The 14,080-nt window shown below is 37.3% G+C and overlaps 1 protein-coding gene across 1 annotated transcript in view; it reads right to left on the bottom strand.

Annotated features, from left to right (window-relative positions):
• The window catches only part of LOC128071565 (uncharacterized), a 591,148-nt gene extending 577,833 nt beyond the window's left edge, over positions 1-13,315 (bottom strand). The window contains exon 1 of the mRNA XM_052664426.1: positions 13,248-13,315. The gene's annotated coding sequence lies outside the window, so the exon portion shown is untranslated. The remainder of the gene's footprint in view (positions 1-13,247) is intronic.
• Positions 13,316-14,080: the final 765 nt, after the last annotated feature.

Below are 14,080 nucleotides of genomic sequence, written 5' to 3' on the forward strand. Positions count from 1 at the left end.
GGTGAACACAGGAAAATAGAAGGCATTATTTTTGGAGCAGCCCTCATACTTCCTGTACTGCTTTTGCCATTTTTAAATCTGTTCACTTCCCATATGCCCAAAATAAATTAAGCCATCAAATCCTGGCCTTCTCTCTCTTTCCACAGTCATATATTAAAAATGTTAAAAAGCTTGATGTTAATTAATGCAAATTCTTAATAATTCTGCCTAACATCTATTAATGCAAAAAATCTAAATAATGATGTTCTCTGAGGATGTAATTACAACTCTAGTGGTAACTGTCAAAACAACAGAGTTCAATTTGACTTTTTATTTTCCTCTCAGTAGTGTGTTTTTTTTTTTAAATGAGTAGCTTAAGAACTGCTAATGGTAAAAAAAAAATCAGGCCCTGAAAGTAGATTTTATGGCAATTATCTGATTTGGCTGACTCTTCCAGATGAATTTGACATATTATTCTTTTCTTTTAAAATCTATAAGGGGGATAGGCCGCACCAGAGTAAACACCATAGCTTTATTCTCTTATACAAAGGGAAAAAAGTCTTTTTTTTTTCCCAGCTCACTCACTTCACATAAATGTCTCTAAGGCAAACATGACTTCGAATGAATTAAGGGAGAATATAAGTTGCTTGTTACCCTGTCAAGCAAGGAACTGTAGCGCTAATAAGGACTAGAAAGATCAAACTAAATTAGTTGCCAACAGTCATTTTTCTCCATCTCAAGCTATTCAGTTTCTAAAGAGTGAGTCAAAAAAAGTAAAATAATGAGTTGAGCAAGGCTGAAGATCTGCCTTCTTATGACATCCTTTCTCCTCTTGATTTTAAATGTAGTAAACTTTTGAACAATGCCTGAAACATGGCTTTTAGCCTCAAGAATAATTTCAACAGAGTAACATGCATTTCTCAGCCTTCAGCAGTTGAAGTCCATGCCTTGCATGAGAAATCTGATTGCTGGATTCAGCACAGCCTGTTGTGCAGACCTGCTCAACAGGATGTTTAAACTCTGTTCTGTTTGATAGGAGAATGGGAAATTGTTTCAAAGAAAAAGAGCTGAGATTTAGATTGGATATAAGGAAAGCATTTTTTACAGTGAGGGTGGTGAGGGATTGCAACATGTTTCTCTGAGAGGTAGTGGATGCCCCATCCTCAGAGACATTCAAGATAAGTCTGGACCAAGTTCTGAATAACCTGATCTAGATGTACACGTTCCTGTCCATTGCAGGAGAGTTGGACTAGATGATGTTTAAAGTTTCCTTCCAACTCAAATGATTAGATATGATTCTCTTTCCCACCATGGCTGCATATGAAGGCTGGCAAACTTTGCACTGCAAAACTTAAGGAATTTAGAGTAGAATTTTCCTAGGCAAGCACTACCAGACATAACTTTATTGAAGAGCTGCTCTATGTCATTTTTTAAATCAAGTTCAAGAGAAATCAAACCTAATGTCTCAATTCAAGGTAGTCAAACTTCCCAAAGGACAGATATCAAGCATTCAAATCCTGTCTGAGATCCTGTCAAATCCTGTCTCAGATCTGCAGAGTAGTGCACAGTAGTGCCTGAGTTCTTAGCAGAGGTCTGATTCTTTCGAAGATAAGGAAACATTTACATAACGATGTTTTACAACTCCATAGCTACAAAATCAACAACTCATGACAGACAATGAGAAAGATGATTAAAAAAGGATTTAAAAAAATAAAAAGTAGACAAATAATAGCAACGTCATTACAAACCAAGGACTACGTTGCAACATATATATATATATACTTTTTTTTTTTTTTTTCTCCTACAAGTACAAAAGAGGATTTTCTACAGTCTAATTGCAGAAAAGGAAAGTAAATCTGAAAGTAAGTCACTTTTACATTCTGGAAATCTCAATTTAAAAATGTATTTACTAAGCAAGTGAAAAAACAGCTTGATAAATTGATAAATTCCCAAACTTTAATTAAAATGTAGCTAAGATTCTCAGTTAGTTTGTCAAATGACAGAACAGTATTTCTGTAGATTGTGATTCAGTGTTCATGTGACAGACTACTCACATTACAGTTTATTTCTGTGGTTTTGAGAGTAAAGTTTTAAGGAAAAATAAAATAAAATACAATAAAAAATAAAAGGGCAGAGCTTATATAATCTATCTTATTCAAAAATATTGCTCTCTGAAATTGTTTCTTAGGCAGAAGTGTTCTCTTTCAGGCATACAAAACCCAAAAATTTAAACTATGATCATGGTGAGATCATTATACAATGATCTCTGCTCTCAATCCCCCCGTTGTCTCAGTGCTTATTGACAAGAAGAATGTCTTAGTTCTCAGTGTCTCCTGCACTTGCCAAAGTGGCATATAAGTTTCTAGCTAAACTGCGGTGTAGTTTTTTCCTAATTTCTTTATAGACTAAGCGACAGTTGGAAAACATCATTTAAAGGATCTTTGGCTAGTTTTGAGTCTGCAAGGAAACTAGATTCAGCTATAGTTGTTTTGATGGAATTACATAGGAGGCAATTCAGTTCAATGTGTAAACAGTGTAATTATAATAACAGCAACTCAATAAAGCTGTTACTTCATGACTTATTACTCACATTCATGTTGAAAGATATTTGAAATTCAATATGTTATTTCCTGCTCTTTTGATCTATGAAGAGGAAAATGACTCTCTTTTTAAAGAGCCGATGTTTTAAAGAGTATAGGAATTAGCATTTTACAAACTGTAGGCATGTAATTTAGTGATGGTAGTAGTTGTCTTTGTTGCCAGAGATAAAATGAGAACTTTGTTTAGCTGGTGGCAGTGTAATCAAAAGGCTTTTTTTGTCTGTTTTGTTTTGTATTAAAATCCATATTAATTTTTAAATACAAAATACATATTCACTTGCAATTAAATAATATATATCTTTAACTTACTTGTTGTTCATGCAGTAATTTTTCTACACTACTTATGAGTTCTTGGCAAGAATCAGATAACATTGTTTCTACTCTAGGAAGCTGGTATCAAAAGTGTTTTCACAAATCAGAGCTTGACAAATGTTTGAAATTTATGCCAACTAAAAATATGCATTCAGATTTAAGTGTAAATAAATTAAACACAAATACACAGTTTAGGGAAGAGTATTGGTCTTCACAGTTATAAAAGAAGTAAATTAAAGCAGTTCTCATTCTTGACACTTTCATCAATCTTATTATGATGAAGAACTTTTTGACAGTGATCATCTCACAATCAAGTAGAATATCAAAACCACAAACTTAAAAAATATATATTTATTTGATTTGGAACTGTGGGCAGTAAACTCAATAACAACATGAGGCTAAGAAGTAAATGAATGCAGTCTTGTAGACACTTACATTATAGTAGGGTTTAGATTATGAGAAAACAGGATAGGAAAAATAGAATGTTGGTTATTGCAGAGTTGTGAAATGAGGATGGGAAGAGTAGGAATTTTAGAGAAAGTGCTCAGAATTCAAATAAAATAAAAATAAAAAAAATAAATAAATAAAATTGTGAATTAATAATCAACTGAGAAATAATTTCTTCACATATTACACTTTCTGCTCTTTGTTATCAATTCCTTGGCTTTCAATGTTGTTTGACAAGAACATCCTCATTTTTTAAATAGATCTAGTGGTCTCTGTTCAAATTATACTGACATCACATAATTTTTTTGGGAAACATGGTAAGAAAGAAAGGAGCACTAAAGGCTGTAAACATCACCAAACTACATATAATTTTCTCTTAAATTCTCTTCTAGCAGTCAAAATTGTAATCGCATTTTTTTTCTAACTCCATCTCTTTGGAAGAGAACAACATTGACACCTAAAATCAGTGGCTCCTTTTCTGTTGACTTGAAACTTCGCCAGTTCTTTCACATCTATCCAGACAAAGTTGTCTGTATCTCAGTTGAGTCTGTGAGAAATCCTTGTGTCCAGGCTCAGGCAGAATTCACTATGAATCAGCATTTTTTTCTACACTTTTGCTATAGTAGACAACATTAAGAAAACAAAGGAACTCCGGATCAGAGAGACACAACAATTTCCTACTTTGTGGTGCAAATTTTCCATTTCCTCTCTGAGTACTCTGGGGTTTACAGCCTATCCAATGCTTCTAATTCCCTTAATAGATGTCCCATTCCTGTTTACTTCTTGGTTAACCGTTCCTTGTTCTTTCTTATTTTTATTCTTCATTGAATTTATAAGTTTCTGAATTTATAGAATATATTGTTTCCTGGAGTTCTTGCTAGCTACTTCTTATGCTGCATATGCTTTAGTCAAATAGCACCTTGAAGCATTTATGTGCATGTATAGCATGCCTAGCACATGAACATTCTCGTACTGCTGTACTTCAACTGTTGCAACAGATGACTTAGAAATTCTACATTTCTAATCTAAATCAGTTTTGAGGCTTTGTTTAATTGTTTGGAATCAGTAATATTAATCACTAATAGTAAATTGAAGTAAACACCATATTAAGTTGCTTGTAGTACAATAAAAACACAGAAATATAAATATTCCTGTTTTAAGAAACTGGACTAGTGTCGTGGCTTCTCCTATATAATAATTCAGGACTATTCATTCTCTAAAAGCATTCAATAGTTGAGAATATATCCTGTTCAAAATAGAGGAATGGAGCTCTGTCTCCTAACCTGTTCGACTGTATTAAAATGATCACATATGTCAGGAATGAATCCAACAGCTAGAACACTGTAACAGCTTTTTGCAGAGTTTAAGTTTTTGGCTCAGCTTAACTTCAGGGGTAAGTAAGGAAGAGGAGAGAAAAGCTGATGAGTGAGGAAACTAAAGTAGCCACTCGATTTCCTACAGATCACTGACATATATTCTCTTCTTACTAATGTTTAGAGCTGCCATGCACATTCCTCACATGCTTGGGAAGGCAAGTTACAATGTACAATGGGCTGGCCGGCAGTAGCACCAGTCTTTGGCTACTCCTTCTCAGAATGAGGTTCATTTGTGAAAGCTTTTCATTTGACATACATGGATTTGGATTTCTGCCCTCAACTTTCCCAAACCAATTGGAAAATGCAGTATCAAGAAGACATCTAAAGTTAGATCAGTTTTGGTTAATGAGCCATCAAATTCCAAAGTTAGTGATTTGAGGCACATAGACTGCTCAAAAAGTATATAGTATAAGTCATGCTTCTTTAGAAAAGCAAACTAATGAGAAATAGTAAAAATAACAAGAAAAATCTAAATACAATGAAAAAATAAATATTTTGCAGCAGGAATGAGAAATGTAATAGAAATAAAACTGTACAATAATAAATGGCAAAATTTGTGTAGCAATGGATGTTACACAAAACATAAACTGAACAGAAAGTGCTCAGAATTAAAGGAATGCAAAGATCAGGCAAGACTGTAAGTTGAAAGTTGAGATGAACTATTAATTTTACTTACATAAGACTTTGCAAATGATTTTCAGCAATATATCTTTAATTTCTGGAGTGTTCATCTTCCCTTTCTGTCTTCACTGCCATAATCTTCAAAAAAATGTGAAGCTTCCAATATTAACTATGTTTTCTTAATCTTTAATTTTCAATTACTGCCATTCCTTTAAGTATTAGTGTTCAGATTTTATAAAAATATATATCAAATGTATTAACTTACTCTTGCTAAGATTGAATTCAAATTACCTACTTTTCAATTAAATACAGGTTCAATGGATTTTCTTCCTAAAATCTTCTGTAGGTCTTTGAAAGTTCCTGCATGTCATGGTTTTATGATTTTTGGTTATCAGTATTCCAAATTGTAACATCACGTAGTGCACTGGAAGTGTTGTCAGCAACTGCAAGACCCCCCCACGGGATGTGACGCGATAGACCCTCTCCCTGCTCTATGATTGATGTGTGGCACGTGCCCTTAGGGGCGTAGACGAAGCACATAGGTTATATAAGCTAGAGTTCACGTGTAATAAACGCCATTTTGCTGTTCATCATATTGGTGTGTGCATGCAGTCATTTGGTCCTGGCCTGGTTTTAGGTCAGTACCGTAGGAGGCAATGCAACAGGGAGTTAAGGTGTTGATGCTCCAGTTCCAGGCATCTGTCTGGAAGAGAAGAAGAACTACATACCCCAGAGGGCTTTGCGGTCAGAGAGGAGATATAACTCCTGGCAAGGTCACCTGATGCACTCTTCTTCGTCAGGCTCTCCTCCCTGCTGCTCAACTGGACTGCGCATCTCACCTCAGCTTTATAGTGAGGCCTTTCCACCTTTCAGACACACTCTCATTATATTTGATTGATTGGCTTCAATTCTAATTAATTATATCATAGTGTTATCTTACGTTATATCATAGTTATCTTGCATTCCAATACTATATTTAGTAAATTAGTTTGTTTCTCCTCAGATTGTTGTTGCTGTTTTTAATTATTTTGGGGTCCCCTGTTTCCCTTTTTCCAGAGGCATGGATTTTGTGAAATCCCTCCACCCTGCTAGTCACAGAACTGAGCTGAACCAGCCCATAAACCGTTGACACTGCAGTAGACCTAAACTTTTGAAATAAATATATTTATTCCTAAGACCTTTGAAAATGAAATTTTAGCCATACGAGTTTGGAAATTTTTGTTGAAGCAAAGAACTCTGACCTAGGACCCCATCTGGAGCTCACTGACCACACACTGTAGAGACTTTTTTCTTTACTTATTTTGTTCATTATTTGATGAAATATACTTAGTAGAAGTCCTTTTTGGTTAAAGTGTAAATAACTTTTTAATAATAATAGTATTAAGAAGCTTTTATTGTAACAGTAGTAATAAATATATTAAAACAAAAAATTCCAAAATAGCTCATATTTTGTTGTTGTTGTTGTTGTTTTTTTGATTGTTTATTCCTCCTCTTTCCCCACCCTGCACCTCTATACACTGTTTAATGCTTGAAGTTGAGATCTTTCATAAGAGACATAGGCTTAGTGAAAAAATTACTTTTAGCAAGCACTGGCCTTATTTGCCTGTTACAAAGATTGGATAAACCTGAAAACAAAGTAAATTCTCTTTATGCAACTGTGAAGTCCCAGTACTGCAGGCTGATCTGTATGGAATTGGACAGATAAAGAAACTACAGCAATTTCCCAAGTGGGCCTTACATTTTAATGATTTTAAGTAATGTGTTAAATTAAAACTTACATTCTTGAAGTTTTATTCCTAAAAATTCAGCACTCTGAGAAGATTCAGTTTGTGTTTCTTTGTTATGCTGAGGTAGTGTAAGTTTTATACTTGAGGCCTGACGATTTATTTTAAAGCTGTCCTCTGCTTGTCCCTTTGACAAATCTATGAAATGGGTAAACTATGTCCATCCATTAAGCCAGGATGTGTAATCTGTTTTCTCTCACTCTTTACAAATCATTCAGTAAGAGATGTGGAGATTAGTGGTGGCAGAAAACTCAGCTAGTATACTGCCCCTGTGAAATGTCAAGGGCCTTTGGGCTGGAGGAACTTTCCTGTTTGAAGTGATTGAAGGCAGTTCTTTGAACGGGACTTGCCAAAGCACTTCCAATGAATCAAATGTGAAACATAAAATTCAGTGAAGTGAAAACTGCAGAGAGCCTTTACTTCTCCTTAGTTCTGCATGAACAGTAATGCAGTATGTATTTTTTTTCATTATTCTTTACAGTTTTCTAAATATGGAGTCTCTGACTCAGTATTCAAGTACAATCCTACAAATTAAGACAGTTTTGACAGTTGTGGTACATTTTCCTTTTTATTTGGTTTTAGCTTAATAAAGCTATGTGTATGATTTAGTTTTAGGAAACAAACATACATACTGCATACATTTTTAACCCAAAAATGTCCACTATCTAAAGAACTGAAAATTTGAACGTGACATAAAAAGATTTGTTCTTCCCTTCCTACAAAAATAGGGTGACTGTATGGTATAATGAAAGTGATCATAATAAGGTCTAAATAAGTCTCTCAGCTGTCAGAGTGCTATACTATGTGCACTATCATACTATTTTCAGGACTTGAACTCATAACACCAACCCACTTGCAATGCCGTTCTGGCAGAAACAGAAAGTAGTGAATTAAGATTTTGTATGTAAATAAGATCGATTCAAATTTTAGATGTAAAGATCTCTTCTTCATGTAAAGTTCTATTCTATTCTATGGAACAATATGGACCGCAACTGAGTCAAAATGATGGCAAAGGTGAAGCTCTGAGGTCACCTCTATGAGGAAAGGTCAGGGGCTACTCCACAATGGATATAGGACATAGATAACACTGCAAGACATAGCTGAGCCTAGCAGCCTAGAGGAAACATGTAAGGAAGGGCAATACACCACACAGACACAGAATGAAAGGAATCTCAAAGAGAATAGGGAGGGCTCTCCACGTTTGCAGAAAGCATCTTAATAACATTAGCTATGCTATGTTTGTGTGAGTATGATGACTCACACCACTGAATAAAGAATAAAAGGGAACATTGGGAAGCAGAATAAATAACTTCAGCATCATTCATGTGTTCACACCAGCTGATGTTCTGGCTCCTGAAGCTGCTTTTCATTCCAGGGAGGCAAAGTGCCTCACCGCAGAGCAACAAACTGTTCACAGTTCCACCACTGATAAAGCACATCCCTGAATAGCTACTGATGGTTATGCTTGAAAATTAACAATTTTTCTGTTAACACATTTTTGTGGATATGAGATTTTCCTGCTTCCTGATTCACAAAACTCTTTTACAAGCAAGCAAGCCACCCACTCAAGTAAATGTATAAATCCAAAAGAAGCATATCCCATTAGGATGAATGTAGTTCAACAGTGCAGAAAATATGCTGTATTACAAAAAAATATGTATTTATGAAGATGTAAAAACTAGTAATAATATTGGATTGTCATATATTTATTTTTCAGGAACTGACTTAATTTACAAGGTAAAGCCAGAAAATGCTCACAGAAGTAACACTGTTCATGTAAATACTGTTCAAATTACGTTATTATTTTTCAGAATGAGTGGATTCCTTAGCCTTATTTTCTCAGCACCTGTAAGCAACATGGGCCTAATTCATGTTAGTTCAGAGACTTTGAAACAAGTTAACCTGATCTAGCTGTAGATGTCCATGGTGACTTTTAAGGGTTCCTTTCAGCTCTAACAATTCTATATGAAAAAAATAAATAAATAAATAAAAATACAAATAAAAGAATGAAAAGTAACTAAGGGGGCACAAAGCTCAGAGGAGAAGTAGAATATGCTCATGACACCGAAACAGATATTCTCTGCAGCCCACTTCAGTGGTCGTGATCATGATCTGAACTTTTTTTTTTCAGTTTGTCTGAACTGCAGATGTATGAAGATCATGAGAATGACCACTACACTCATGGAGGACTCAGGTTGGAGCAGATGGATATTTCCCAGATGAACTGCAGCTCCTTGAAACCCTGTCCTGGTGTATATCTTCTCCTGAAGAACAGTAGACTGTAGAAGAGCATCTACAGAGCAGACAAGCAAGACAAAGAATAGAAGAGAAACAATGGTTATGTATGTCCTCCTTCTTCTCCAGTCACCTGTGCTACCAGAATCTATTTTAAATGAAAAATAACATATTTCCTCCCCAGTTCAAGTCTGTCTTGGAACTTACTGACTGTCTTTATCTTGACTTATGACCTTTCTCATGATATTTTTTCCCCATACCTATCTGAGAATTAGTATGTACTTGGGTGGGTATTAGTATGTATTTGGCTTTTGGCTAAGTCTAACCCATCACAGGAACAAATGCTCTGTTCTGTGGCAGGGAAATCACATAATCACAGAACGATTGAAGTTGGAAGGGACTTTCAGAGGTCATATGGTCCAACAACTCTGTTCAAGTAGGATCACTCTCCCTTCAAAAATGTTGGCAGATGTATGCATAATTGATAGAACAGCTATGATCTGGGAGAAGTTACTGGTTATTCATTGCCAAACTGAAAGATTTTTCTGGATCTTTTGATTTTTAATCTTAACAATTTGTATAAAGAAGGAAATATTCTTATTTGTTTTGATGCTAATGCCTACTTGTAGATTTTCAAGCAGTTTAGAAGATGGGTTTAAGTAAAAAAAAAAAAAAAAAAAAAAAGTATCAACAACTCATAGATATCAACAATTCATACAAATGCTCAGAAATTAAATTTAAATTAAATTTAATTTGGAAAAATACAACTTTTTTATTTTTGATGATAACTGAAAGAAGAAGACAATATGTAGTGATATAGCATGATACATGGAAAAGGAGCATTCTCTCCCTGGCTGTCATAAAAAGCCTTAACTGAATAATTATTACAGTCTTTGATGTCAATAAAAGCTAGATGCTTTTTTAGTCTTTCAGATCTGTTGAAAGTGATTACATAAATTCTTAACATGGTGTGGAGTTTTGTTTTTTCTTTTTTGTTTTGTTTTGTTATTTTCAACTATCTCTGTTTGCCAGAAAACGGGAATATTATGCTAGCCAACTTTGATTCCAGAATAGTAGGATGATACTTTCAAAATCGTATCTTGGAGCTCAGACAACGACAATGTGGATACAATTACTTATTAATCAACTAAAAAAGAAAAACAAAACTTTTTGGAAATGAATAATAATACTCTTTTTACAGCAAACACATTATTTAAAAGAATAAATGAAATCTCAGAAAGACTTGGAAATGATAACTAATAAAATTTTATAGTGCAAATGCGCTCGTGGTAGAAGAATGCTATATTTGTTCTATTGCCAAATAAAGACTTAATCAGCATGTTTGAACCATCCATGCCAACAGTAACAGAAAAAAATAAGATCTAATTTTGAAATATGTCAAAATTGTTAACCTAAAACTTTTGTTTTCACTGTTTTGTTGTTGTTTGTTTGTTTGTTTGTTTTTTGGGGGGGTAGGGAGGCGAGGGGGAAAGTTTGTCTTGTTTTCTAAACATAACTATAAGAATATTTATTATGCTATTTAAGTGCTGCATTAGTCATTGAACACAAACTAGAACACAAGATGTTCTATCTGGACATCAGAAAGCACTTTTTTACTAAGTGATGGAGCGCTTGAAAAGTTTGCACTAAGAGGTTGTGGAGTCTCCATCCTTAGAGTCTTTCTTAATCCGTCTGGACATGTTCCACAGTAACCTGCTCCAGGTGTCACTGCTTGAGCGAGAATTTTAGGCCAGATGACTTCCAGGAGTCATCTTCTTCAGCATTTTCTGGAACTTGCTTTTGTAGGACTCCATTCACAAGTCTTCCACCTCCAATACTTCCCCTACAGTGTGTCAGAATCCATTAGTGAACAAAGCATATTGGTTCTCATGTTTGGTACTTTATTATACAGTAAGGCATCTAACTGGAGCAGGCATGCAGGCAGTTTTCTCTTCTATCCCTTCAGTGGGGGGGAAAGACACTGAGAGAATTTAAAAAAAAAAACAAAAACCTCATAAGTAAATGGCTTAGAGGCTGGTGCAGGCAAAAGAATTTTTTTTTTATATATATATATTTTTTTTACCATGGCGCAATTTCCTCGGCACCTAACATGACTGCTGCAGATTGAACTCACACGTCTACAAGTGGGAAAAGGATCCTAGTCCAGGAACTCGTGGGACTTGTTGAAAGGTGTTTAAAGTAAGGTAAGAATTGGGAAGGGGACAGAATGAGGGCCACTGGGGTTGAGCGGGTAGTTCGAGGCTCAAAACAGAGCTTGATGGGTGATGAGGGTGGAGTTCAAAGGGATGGAGATGGACAACGGGATGCTGCTTCCCTAAAGTGTCTGTACACTAATGTGTGCAATATGGGAAATAAACAGGAAGAGTTGGAGATCTGCGTGTGGTCACAGGGCTACGATCTCATTGCAATCGCAGAGATGTGTTGGGACAGCTTGCATGACTGGAATGTTGTCATGGAGAGCTATGTGCTTTTCAGCGAGGTGAGGCAGGGTGGTGCAGTTGCTCTTTATGTGAGAGAGCAGCTAGAACGTATTGAACTCCACCTGGGGGAGAATGGTGTAGCAGTGGAGAGCTTGTGGGTGAGAATCAAGAGGCAGGCTGGTATGGCTGACATTGTTGCGGGTATGTACTACGGGCCCTCTGATCAGGAGGAGGAGGTGGATGAGGCCATCCACAAGTAACTGGAAGTAGCGTCATGATCCCAGGCGCTGGTGCTTATGGGGGACTTCAATTATCCAGATAATTGCTGGAAAATCAACACGGCCAGGTACACAAGGTCCAGTTGTTTCCTGCAAAGTGTTGAAGACAACTTTCTGATGCAGGTGGTGGAGGAACAGACGAGGGGTCCGCCTGGAATTGAATCTGTCAAAGGTGCTAAAGGTTAATAAAAAAGGCTTTTAAAGTATGTTAACTCTAAAAGGAAGACTAGGGAGAATGTGGCTCTCTAAGTGAGGGGGTGTTCTGGTAATGGGGAATGCTGAGAAGGTGGAGATATTAAATGCCTTCTTTGCTTCTGTCTTCAGTGAAAAAACTCTCCCTCAGGAATCCCAGACGCTGGAGGTTAGTGAGAGGATCTGGGGAATGGAAGACTTCCCTTTAGTCAGGGAAGAGGCAGTCCAAGAGCACCTAGGCAACACCAATGTTCGCAAATCCTTGGGACCTAATGGGATTCATCCACGGGTGCTGAGGGAGCTGGCAGAGGTGATTGCTGAACTGCTCTCTATCATCTTGGAGAGGTCTTAGAGAATGGAGGAGGTGCCTGAAGACTGGAGGATAGTCAATGTCACTCAGGTCTTCAGAAAGGGCAAGAAGGAAGATCCAGGTAATTACAGGCCAGTCAGCCTCACCTCTGTCCCTGGAAAGGTGATGGAACAGCTTATGCTGGATGCCATCTCCAGACAACTGGATGAAAGTAGATTATCAGGAGTAGTCAGCATGTGATCACCACGGGGAGGTCATGCTTGACCAACATGTTAGTCTTCTATGATGTTGTCACTGGCTGGATGGATGAGGGGAGAGCAGTGGATGTAGTCTACCTTGATTTCAGCAAGGCATTTGATACTGTCTCCCATGACATCCTCATAACAATGTTGAGAAAGTGTGGGATAGATGAGTGGAAGTGAGGTGGATTGAGAACTGGCTGACTGGCAGAGCACAGAGGGTTGTCATTGGTGGTGCTGATGATACAAATTTGGGAGGATTGACTGACACACCAGAAGGCTGTGCTGCCATTCAGCAAGACCTGGACAGGCTGGAGAGCTGGGCAGTAAGAAACCAAATGAGGTTTAACAAAAGCACCTAGGGAGGAATAATTGCATGCACCGGTACAGGTTGGAGGATGATCTGCTGGATAGGAGTTCTGCAGAGAGGGACCTGGGTGTCCTGGTGGACGACAGGTTGGCCATGAGCCAGCAGTGTGCCCTTGTGGCCAAAAAGGCCAATGGCATTCTAGGGTGCGTTAAAAAAAGCGTGTCCAGCAGGTCGAGGGAGGTGATCCTCCCCCTCTACTCTGCCCTGGTAAGGCCTCATCTGGAGTTCTGTGTCCAGTTCTGGGCTCCCCAGTAGAAAAAAGACAGGGATCTCTTGGAAAGAGTCCAGCAGAGGGCCACAAAGATGGTGAAGGGCCTGGAGCATCTCCCCTATGAAGAAAGGCTAAAGTGAACTAGGTCTATTTAGCCCTGAGAAAAGAAGATTGAGAGTGGATCTGATCCAGGTCTATAAATATCTAAGGTGTGGGGGGCAGAGAGATGAGGACAGACTCTTTTCAGCAGTGTGTGGAGACAGGATAAGGGGAAATGGCCAGAAACTGCAGCATAGGAAGTTCTGCACAAATGTGTGCAAGAACTTCTTTATGGAGAGGGTGACAGAGCACTGGAACAGGCTGCCCAGGGAGGTTGTGAAGTCTCCTATTGTGGAGACTGAAAACCCTCCTGGACACCTACTTGTGTGACCTGCTGTAGGGAACCTGCTTTGGTAGGGGGGGTTGGACTCCATCATCTCTGGAGTTCCCTTCCGACCTCTATGATTCTATGATTCTATCATTTTGTAATCTTGAACACGTCACCTTCTTCTCTGATAATATTTGGAAATCTTTGCCTTTGGGCTATCCCATTTTCACTTCCAGATTTACTAGGTGATTGATATTTCCTAACTGAGCCCACTGTGCGATCAGTGCAATTCAGTTACTCCTTGCAGCATCAGTTGCT

Source organism: Tympanuchus pallidicinctus, unplaced genomic scaffold, assembly GCF_026119805.1.
Source record: "Tympanuchus pallidicinctus isolate F22 unplaced genomic scaffold, pur_lepc_1.0 scaffold6, whole genome shotgun sequence".
In the NCBI taxonomy this organism is placed as follows: Eukaryota; Metazoa; Chordata; class Aves; order Galliformes; family Phasianidae; genus Tympanuchus; species Tympanuchus pallidicinctus.